Here is an 11,752-nt window from a genome sequence, read left to right as displayed (position 1 = left end):
CATATGGCTTGACCGGGTGTGCCATCTTAAGCTATCGATTTTTACCTTCAGTTCTTCTACCTATGCATATGGCTTGACTGGGTCTCTTGAGCTATCCATTCTTACCAAATGTGTAGCTGTGCCTCTTTTTACGATAAAATGCGTTAAAGTTTTTAAGACTATTAGTTTTTCATTAGGCAAAATTTGGACTCACAAAGGGGCCCTTTAAGGAGTTTGACTTTACCTCTCTCTACCAAAATGGGCGTATGGATAATTTTTTGCAAATAAACTCCAAAGTTGGCGGAGGTTTGACAGTTAGAATGTCCTCTTCAAGCTCTATCTACTGATATACAGCACGCTATGAGATTTCTCATATTTTAGAAGATTCTTTTTTTGATTCACTTAGATTCCGACAGAGTTGTCACATCATAGGTGAATCAAAAAAAGAATCTTCTAAAATATGAGGAATCTCATGGCGTGCTATATATCAGTAGATAGAGCTTGAAGGGGACATTCTAACTGTAAAACCTCCACCAACTTTGGAGTTAATTTGCAAAAATTTATCCATGCGCCCATTTTGATAGAGAGAGGTAAAGTCAAACTCCTTAAAGGGCCCCTTTGTGAGTCCAAATTTTGCCTAATGTTCCATGTAGTTACAAATTCTATAGTCTCAATTTGTCACATGGTCATATGACTTGACCGGGTGTGCCATCTTGAGCTATCAATTTTTACCTTCAGTTCTTCTACCTATGCATATGGCTTGACCGGGTCTCTTGAGCTATCCATTTTAATCTGTAAGATAATCCTTAAATCCCACGTGGGAGCCCAAGATGAGGTGGAAAGTGTTTGATTTTAATGTGTAAGATAATCCTTAAATCCCACGTGGGAGCCCAAGATGAGGTGGACAATTTTTTTTGGAAAAAGAAATTATGTGATGAAAATCCCATGTGGGAGCCCAAGAAAAGGGTATACTGATTTTTTTTTAGAAAGAGATCTCCGTACAAAGGAGGCTCTGGTGAAAATTTTAAATTTATATTTTATGTACAAACTCAAAATTAAATACAGATGGTGCTTTTTTAAAGTGCATTTTGCTTAAGCATAGACGTGCATTCATATCACATATGATTGTTTTTGTTCAAAAAAGATTAATCTTTTAATGAGTTGTTTTGTAATGTGTTTTGATTTGATGAGTGAAGTTTTTTCATGGTTGTTTAATAGTATGCATTATTTGTTATTTAGAGAACAATCCATTTCATATGTGTGTCTTAAATCCCATGTGGGAAGCTTACTAAGTAGGTGGCTAGTATCATATGTTTTGAGATTGAGATTTGTATCAGTTTACAAGGCAAATGTTATTCCTTTTTTGACAAATTACATTGAAACAATTGGTTTATTTTAATTTAGTATTCATTATATTTATTGCTTTTCATGGTTTTTTTTCTTAACATCTATTGCAAATGAAAACACACTACAATATACACTTCTGTTCATTTGCAGTTTAACATGTATTTTTGCAAAAGCATGTGCTTCTAAAATTGCTATGTTACTAGTATACATAAAATAGTGGGTCATTACATTCCACACGAAATCCATATGAGGGGGGATGGCTCATTGCGAGAACGTCCGTATCTTGTATGTAGGGGGTAGGTTAGCATGTAAGATACCGTACATAGGGGGGTTTCTCTAATTTTGATGCACACAGGTGACATCCCCCCATTACCAATAGTGAATCCCCCGGGCATAAGTATAGTGACAAAGGAATCACAACAGGGCTACAGTGATGAGCATCCATGCTCTCAAGGCAAAGAAACCGAAGGAAATCCAGGTATTAGAGGAGGTGAGGAACATCAAACCTTTGAACACTTAGCACATTCCCACATACAACGTTCAGAAAGCGTTGAAAGACACTCTCAATCACATGGTTCTTGTCATTCAAATGGGAAGACAAAGCCAAATTCCATACACTAGTGATGCAAGAAGACACAGACATACACGATTAGAAACACAAGCAAAACTTGGTCGGGGAAAAGAGTACAACACAATCACAGATAGCAGATCAAGACCATCCGATCAAACCCAAGAGATGAGAGGTAAATATTGACTATAAAGATTGACAAATGCATTTACAACAAGTCAAGAACGGCTATTATCTCCCCGAGGCATAAAATTAGTGGGTCATTCTATTAGACAAGGGGAGCTAGAACCTAAGAGTCCACCTCACAGCCACCCACTATATAGCATGGCTCCTAGCCCTTTGCCCTAGTTGGACTCTCTTTCCACACTGCCGAGCTTGGCCTTGCTCTTGTTTAGTCCGGCCTTGCCCTTGTCCTGACATTACTCCCCCCTTAAAGAAGAGTTTTCGTCCTCGAAAACAAAAGTGGGGAACTTCTTCTTAAGAACACTAATGTTTTCCCAAGTGGCACCTTCCTCAGGTCGATCATTCCACTTGATTAAGGCTTGTTGACGTACATGATGACGCGTATGTAACTCATGATGGTCGAGAATATGTTCAGGTTCATCCAGTAAGGTAGGCGGTTCAATGAAATCAACCAAAATCTGCTGGTCAATGACATTGTCGTCCCCATGTAACCACTTACGTAAACGGCTTACATGAAACACCGGATGAATACGAGAATGTGTAGGTGGCAATAATCTGTAGGCACAATTACCTACTCACTTGAGTATTTTGAAAGGCCCACAGTATCAGGGAGACAATTTAGGTGTTGACCCAGTTTTTAGACTTTCTGAATGTTCTGGCACACGTAAAAATAATTCCTCCCCTTCCTCAAAGGTAACTTGCCGACGTTTTGCATCAACATACTTCTTATACCGATCCTATGCTTGTTGAACATTCTGACAAGCGAGTTTTAGCATATCCATGTGGTCTTGGAGAGAATCCTTAACCTGTTGGAGCTTTTCGATTACCAACCCCATCGTAACAGGTGACCTCGGTTGAAACCCATACATAATCATAAAAGGAATAAATCCAATTGTGACATGCTTAGCACTATTGTAGGCAAACTCAAGAATAGGTAAGTATTCTTCCCAGTATGACTATTTTTTGCTGACGTATGCTCTTAGCATATCCTCTAGCACTTGATTAACTCGTTCAGTCTGACCATCTGTTTCTGGATGATCGGCTATACTGAGGTTTAGTTGTGTACCCAATCGTTTGAACACAGCCCTCCAAAAATGACTGTTAAACTTGGGATCACGATCACTGACAATGTTACTTGGAAAACCATACAACTTGTATAGATTGTCCACACAAATAACTTGGCTAGTTCTGGAGTCTTAATCGTTGATTTGGTTGGAATAAACTTACATAGTTTAGTCAACCGGTCTACGACCACCCATACCGAGTCATGACCTCGTACAGTGGTTGGTAAACCCACAATAAAGTCCATAGAGATACTCTCCCATTTTCCATTGGTAATCTCCAAAGGATGTAAGAGTCCTCCTGCCTTCAGGTGCTTTGCTTTGTTAACTTGACATTTTTGGCAATGCAAGACATAAGCTTGAACAAAGCCATGTAAACCTCGCCAGGCAGTAAAACTGTCGTCGTACAAGGGCATAAGTCTTTTTGATACCCAGGTGCCCTGCACTTGGACTATCATGATATTCATAAAGAATTTGGCGTCGAATGTCTGTGTCCGTCGGTACACAAACTCTCCCCTTATGGAGTAGGTACCCATTGTCGATGGTGAAATGCTTCCATCACTGTAGTTCATCACTCGATAGAGGAGAATTATATGTGGAGGTTAACATTACACAACTATCATTGGAGTGAGAAGGATCACTCATTTGTACATAGCTCCACACTTAATATGCTTCGTCATGCTCATATTTTCCTTTGAGAGAATCCAAAACTTCACTACAAAGTTCGGTGAACAAGAGAGAATTGATCTCTGGCATATGACTGAGAGCGTCAACCACCACATTGTATTGACCTTTACGATACCGGAGCTTGGCATCATTTTCCTGAAGAATCTCGGGCCACCTGGCCTTCTGACCCTTCAAATCTGTTTGTTGTGTAAACCATTTGATGCTTTCATGGTCTTGAAACACAATCTCAAACTGAGCACCATACAAATTATGCCACCATGTTTTTAAGGCAGACACTACTGCATGGAGTTCGCGCTCATAAGCAGAGTAGTTCTACTGAGCTGCATCAAGCTTCTTGCTTTCAAATTCAATTAGCCGTCCGTCTTGTAACAGGACTGCTCCAATAGCACGGTCACTGGCATCCATTTCCAAAACGAATGGTTTCAAAGGATCTACAATAGCTAGTATGGGAGCTATAGCTAATGCATCCTTGTCCGTATCAAAACTGTGCTATTGAGTGGGTCCTCATTGAAAATCTTTTCCTTTGCCTTTCAGTTGATCCGTCATGGGAACAACAATATTAGCATAGTTTTTAACGAACCTTTGGTAAAAACCTGCAAATCCTTAAAAAATCTGTAACTCTTCTAGATTTTTAGGAGAAGGCCATTGCCAGATTGTATCCACTTTGGATTGATCCATATATAGCCCATTAGCTGAAATAACATGTCCCAGATAGTGAATTTCTTCTTTCAGAAAATCACACTTAGATTCCTTGGCATATAATTTATTTGTTTGTAACAATTCGAACACCTCCCTCAGATGTTGTAAGTGTTCTTCTTCAGAAGCACTGTAGACTAGAATGTCATCGAGAAAGACGATGACAAATTTGCCCAAATACGGATTCAAGACACTATCAATAAGTGTCATGAATGTTGTGGGCGCATTGGTTAACCCAAAGGGTGTTAGAAAATAAGACGTAGCTAAATAGATTTTTGAGTAGATTACTTAATGGAGAGAGATAGATTTCACACACAAGAGATTATAGAGTAGAGAGAGAGAGAGAGTACACACGATATACGTGGTTCATCCAATGTGGGCTACGTCCACGGGAAAGCAGCCACTCAATGGCTTTAGCACTTCAAAAGAAGAAGTAGTTTACAAAGGGATTAAACCCTTGATAGAGCTCCCGCCTTGCTTCACTCTCACCACCTCACACTCACCTTGTTGCATCAACTTCACACTATGAAATGTGTGTAGAAATGGCCTCCTTTTATAGGCCAAAAGGGCTGCCCTCTCTTATGAGAGACAGCCATGTGTAGCTGCCCTTGTGCGAATAAGTCCAAATTGGACCCTCCAATCCGCCCATGTGTGGCCGCCCTTGAGAAGACAAGTCCGCCATTGAATTCGGCCACAGGCCACCGGCCATTGACTTCCGACCACCAGCCATCGGCCATTGACTTCCGACCGCCGGCCAACCGACCAGTTGTTTTCCGACCACTTTCCGGCCGCCGTCCGGCCATAATATTCCGGCGAAAAAAAAATCTCGAGAGCCTCCGCCCCCGAGGCCTCTAAAGTTGCCCCTGATTCTTGTCCGTGAAAATTTTGGTTTCCGGTGAGTGATTTTCCTTCACGCACGATGGCTTCTCCTCATAATGGGGGCCTTACAAATGTGCGCTTTTACCACAGAAAATTACAAGGGTAAATCAGGCTCCATACTTAACAAAGGGCATCACCAAAAACTCGTAGTGTCCAAACCTTGTTCGGAAAGTAGTTTTGGGTATATCAGCAAGTCGAATACAGATTTGGTGATAACCTGACCGCAAGTCTATTTTCGTAAAAATGCGAGCATGAGTGAGTTTTTCGAACAACTCATCCACTCGTGGCAATGGGTACTTGTTCTTAATCGTAACCGCATTTAAGCCACAGTAGTCTACGCACAGACGCATACTGCCGTCTTTTTTCTTCACTAATAGGATAAGAGAAGCCCATGGTGAAGAACTGGGTTGGATAAACCCTCCGCTAAGTTAGTTAGCAAGATGCCGTTCCACCTCAGCAGCTTCAGAGTAACTCATACGGTAGGGCGGTTTACTGACATGTTTACTGCTTGCAACCACATTGATGCTATGTTGCACAGATGGTATCGGTGGTAATCCTGGTGGCAAATCATTAGGAAAAACATCTTGAAATTCCTTTAATAATTTTTGTAACTCACTAGCAACGTTTGCTTGTTTGGAAGTAGCTATTGGTGGAAGAGATGAGAGAGAAGCATGCGGCGTTGAGGAATTTTCAACAGATTCAATGTTAGAGAGAAAATGAGACAATGAGTAACACAAGAAAACTTGATCTATTTCATTATAAAAAACGAGCTGCATAACCTCATCTGTACATATCAATGGTGAAGAAGGTACATCCTTCTCTCCTAACAACAACACATGTGCGCCATGGGATTCGAACATCAAGCTGTTGTACTCATAGCTATGCTTCAGTGATGGTCCTAGGCTATGGAACCATTCCCTACCAAGGACCACGTCTGCCCTCTCCATGTTCATAACCTGAAAATCCAAAGATGTGGAGTAACCTTGTACTTCCAACGGAACAGCTCTAACTTGAGTATCTCAAATTTCGGTATCATGTCCATTCATCATTGCTACCTTGTAGCGGTGGGTACTCGGAGTTTGAGGCAATTTGAGTTTTTTCACCAATCCGTAATTGGTAAAATTGTGAGTAGCACCACCATCTACCAAGATACGCACCTTGTGCCCTTTCAGAGATCCGTGCATAAGTACAAACTCATGTGGTCCGAAGGTCTGTTGCCACATGGAAGCTGTGAGACAGCATTCATGCACCACCTCGGTGTGTGTTACTTCCATTGTAGAGAATTGTGATGAAGACTCAAGAGGCAGCAGTTGCACTGTTTGCACTGCTTTCTCCTTGCCATGAGCAGCAGATTTCTCCTTGGGGCAATCCTTTTTGCCATGACTGCTTCCTAAACATTGAAAACATAATTTCTCTTTCTTAGCTTTATCAAAGTCCTCAGGAGAGAGGACCACTGGACCCCTTGGGTTTTTTAGATGCTTCTGAATTGGCTACTATAAATTTCCTTTTATTGTGCCCATATTGTGTGCATGCATTACCATGTGTATTAGCAGGCATGTGAGTATTATGTGATTTCTTTTCATTTGGATCATCGTGAATATGTGCTTTCACTATGGCCATTAGGAAAAAAATGGACTCTCCATGGGCCTTGTAAGAATCCCTAATTTCAAGGAAGCCTGCCAAGATTAAGGGGGACAAAGGCTTTGAATGGGGCTATTTTGGTAGGGTCTCCTCCACCTTTGACCCCTAAAAAGGTAGGGGGAAGGGGGGGGGGGGGGGGGGGGGGGTAACCATTTAAAAAGTAGGGAAGGGGGCGGTAAACCATTTGAAAAGTAGGGGGGGTAGGGGGTCTTCTCTCTCTAGCTTTTTGGCCAACTTGTAAGTGGCCTCTTAACTCTCCCATGCCACCTAATCAAATCCGTGGGTCAAAGAGGTTTAAAAAATGACTTTTTTCAAAAACTTTTTAAAAAAATCTATTTTTCCCTAAAAAGTACCCCCAACATATATACATATTAAAAAAAGATTTTTAAGTTAAATTACTCATAATTCAGTATTTTTTGACTCCCTCCAAAACTTTTAGGAAATTTCCCCCAAAATTGAAAACTTTCCCTCCTAATCTAAGCTCCTCTCCTACACCCATCCCCCTTGCACCTGCACCTACACACCCATCTCTCCATCCTTCAAGCTCCATCTCTCCATCCTACAAGCTCTATCTCTCCATCCTTCAAGCTCCATCTCTCCATCCTACAATGCCTCTTGATGACGTGACCAATGTCCCAGCAAGCTGTTCACGCGGTAGGTCTCCATGGCTTTTCCTATGCCTACCTCAAGAGTATGTTCCGACAAGAAAACATGCTTGGGTACATTACCTTCAGCCAATGAACGCCGCGCTCAAGGGGAGAAGAATGTGGATCTCTGGACAGACGGATGCTTGTCCCCAAAGGATCCTTCTCTCAATGTCCATCTGCCTTTTACAAACATTCCATCATTGTTGCAATACGTTGGAAATGGAGAGCAAGGTTTGTTGGGCTACTGCAAGAGACTCAACAGACACGAGATTACGCGTTCCGAGATCTACTTGCGTCATTGGAAGTTTGCTGAATGGGAGTTTCCACAATCTTCAAGATCAGATGCAAACAACTACTAGTGCGCTTGAGGAGGCATAGAGCACCATCACAACCAAGGAAAATGTAATTAGAAAGCTTGAGGATACTCTCACACATGAAGAGCACTGCCATGGGAGGAAGGGTGAGGAAATGAGAGTTGTCCGAAATTCAGACTCTTGCACCACGTGGTGGTGCAAGAAAACGAAGGGTGACAGCTATGAGGTAAGATGTTTTGCCCCTCATGTTGTTTAAGTCTAATACCACTCATCATTGTTGTTTTGGGTAATAGGAACTTCGTCCAAGAAACGTGCGGCAGCGAGAATGCGTCATCTAGGGCTTCTTTACTTCGTTCTTGTTTCAACAAAGAGTACTTTATTGGGATGCTTGATGCTCCAGAGGCAAAACACTTGAAAGACGCAATCACTAAGAGGGTTCTTAGTGATTTTTCTAATATTGTCACTGATCTAGATGTTCAGGATATTTGTGATGCTGTTGGGATTAGTACGAAGGGCTATTAAGCAATACATCAAGTGTTAAAAGATGCATTAAGAAGTCGAGGAGTCACGGAAAACCTATTCCCACTTCCTTACAGAGTGGCGATTTCCAAGAGGGTGTCAAATGAAGATGTTGTTCACCGATTAGGGGACTACTTGTATATTGAAGACACGATGCCTCTTCAGCCGCTCCGTAGAAAATCACAAGGAAGGAAGGGCCGCGGGAAGGGAAGCGGTGTTGTTTCTAACAGTGTGTTGCGGACCGAAGGGTTTGTTTACACCAAATTCAACAATATCTTTGTGGACTTGATACGATTGCAACAGTCCATGGCTGTTTTCTATAATTTGAGTGATGCAGGTTAGTTTAGGGTTGCCTACATGGTCTATGATGTGTCATGACATGCATTCTGAGGCTTTATATTGTTGGAATCTCTTGAAGGCAAGCTTATGTTCGTGCTGAAGTTGGATGAGTTTGTAATTGTTAAAGGGAGAAAGTTGGAGAGAATGAGCATCACGCTTATGAATGAAGCCCTAGCTTATGCCAAGTAATCTTGCAGTTCGAGTGAAGCGACAAAGCCCTCTTTTAGTGTGCAATCAGACAAGGATATATGGTGGCTTGGTGCAATTGAAGTTCTGAAAGAGACACATGAAGTCCTTGCATGGATTTTCAGTAGAATCCCATGGGTCACAGAGGTCATTAAAGCTCAAATAAACGGTGAGAAGCTCATGGTTCCAGGACATGGGGAGTTTGATGTTGAATGGCATTTAGGTGGTGATCTAAAGACCATAAAGTGCATGCTTGGATGCAAACAAGGTGCAAATTCTTTACTTCCCTGCCCATTCTGTGTGAAAGGGCACAAGACAAGTCGAGCAACTCAAGTGGAAGGTCAGGACGAAGATAATGATGACCATATAAATAGGGAGTGGAAAACTTTGGTTCTTTCATGTGATATGCTATAGGTGCCCAATAGGGATAGCAAAGATCCTGGGTGGAACCCCATAATTCCCTTCTCCCTCAACAATGTTCACTTTTGTACATTGCATCCGTTTATGTGAATATTTGATAGGATCCTAAAGCATCACATTGATTATGCTTTCACAATGAAGCCCCTTCAATGATCAAAAGACTCCTGGCAGGGGGTGGAGACGCTCCTTAATGAGATTGGATGTCACCGATCAAGGGTGAACATTGTAGCAGAGACTTGTAGGGAGAAGACATATGAGGTGGCACAGAAGGTTTCCATGAATGGAGCCAAGGCACGTCAATTTTTCAAGAAGATGTCAAAGTCTCCAATGCAGGTATCCAAGGCAAGTGTCGATCTAGCAAGTGAGAAGTGGTGGGAGTTGTGGAAAAATTTGTGTTCATGCACGACGGACAAAGATCCCAATGTGGATGTTTCTAACCAACGCAAGCTAGTATGGTCATCCTTTCAAAAGGTTGTGCAATTGATGAATTTTTCAATCACCACCGCTGAGCAGCGAGAGGAGTTCAAGAAGGTGCTTTATGGATTCACAAAGGCTGCTAAGGACGGATGGTATGAAAGCAAGATTACACACTACATGGTTTGTTTTAACTGACTTAATACATATGCCATGTTTGAAAATGCAACTTTTCTATTGGCTTATCTCCTTTTTGGTTGTTTTAGCACATTCTCTATGCGCATGGTGCATACTTCATGGACCGCTATGGTTCGCTTGATATATGGAGTACACAAGGCATGGAGAAGTCCCACTATAGAGCAAAAGGAGTCTACTTCAAGAATACTCGGCATGGTGGTGGTGGTTCACACTCCAACTACCTCCAAGGGATGTTTAACTGGTTTTTTAGGCACACCTTTGGGAGAAATCGTTCTATTGAGAAAGCAAGAGAGTTGATGTTAGCAAAGCAGTTACACAACGCCTCCCGTACTGCAGCATCCGAGAAGTGGAAACACTCGTGAGCATCCCTGGGCCATGAAGCTTGGCGTGCAACTAAGTATCGAAAAGGCAGCGTTTAGGCGTCGCGTCAGTTGTCCGCATGATGCAGTTTTACTCGTTAAATTCAATTGGTTTATTTGAGTTTCATTCAATTGGCCGCATAGTGTGAAAGCTTGGCCGCAACTAAGTATCGAAAAGGCAGCGTTTGGGCGTCATGTCAGCCGTCCGTATGATCCAGGTTTACTTGTTAAATTCAATTGGTTTATTTGAGTTTGATTCAATTGGCTGCATAGTGTGAAAGGGCCCAAATCTCAAAAAAACCTATTTAAAGGTTGAAGACGCTCATTTTGTCATTTTCCCTACTAGGTGCTACCATGGCAAGAACAAAACAAACGGCAAGGATTGCATATCCAGCGAGGCCGGATGGCCAACGACTCAAAGGTACAGCAACAAAAGCTGGAACTTCACAAGCTCAAGGTGGTCCACACAGAAGAAGCTGGAGCTGCAAATCAGCATGGCCAGTCCTTTACAACAGCAAAAGAGAGAAGGAAGCATCGCCTTGTTGCCTATTCGTCGGACTCCAACGATTCTGATGGCAACAGGGAGGATGAGAGCGACCAAGGCAAAGAAACAAACAGCCAAAAGCAGCCGTCAGAAGGCTCCGAAGAGATGTAAACGGATGAAGATGTCCCATGGGTTGGCGTCAAAATACAAACTTATGAGGCTCACATGTCTATTGGGGGTAAGACACTTCCTAAAGGGAGTGGACCTACACCATCACATCCGCTCAATAGTGAAGGGCACGAATCAGATGGAGAGTGGGTGGAATCAAATTATGAGGTGTTGGAAGTGCTTGTGCAGAAAAAAAAGAGAAAGAGCATTGTCTACAAGAAGAGGAAGCAAGCTGCCCCAACTCATGCCACAAATGCACCTCCACGTCGACCTCAGAAGGTACGAAAGCGCAGCCGTGCTTTTGCGGAGATTCACCACTATCAAAAGAGCACCGAGCTCTTGATTCGGAGGGCCCCTTTTGCAAGGCTATGCAGGGAGGTTTTGCAATTGTACAACACTCAGTTTCGGATGGGCTCCGTGGCCATAGAAGCAGTCCAAGAGGCAGCAGAGCAATATCTAACTAGCATATTCGAGGATTCGAACCTATGTGCCATCAATGCAAAGCGTGTAACCATTATGCCCAAGGATATGTAGCTTGCTATCCGTTTGCGCCATGAGGAATAGCTTGTAATTAGGCATCAAAACGTTTTGTATTTACGGAACTTCCAAGATTGGGAAGAATTTGAATGCAAGCGTCTTTTGATTGTATACCCCACTCTGTGC

Source organism: Adiantum capillus-veneris, chromosome 14 (assembly GCF_014529385.1).
Source record: "Adiantum capillus-veneris isolate H3 chromosome 14, ASM1452938v2, whole genome shotgun sequence".
Taxonomy (NCBI): Eukaryota; Viridiplantae; Streptophyta; class Polypodiopsida; order Polypodiales; family Pteridaceae; genus Adiantum; species Adiantum capillus-veneris.
Note: the sequence above shows the minus strand (reverse complement) of the source record.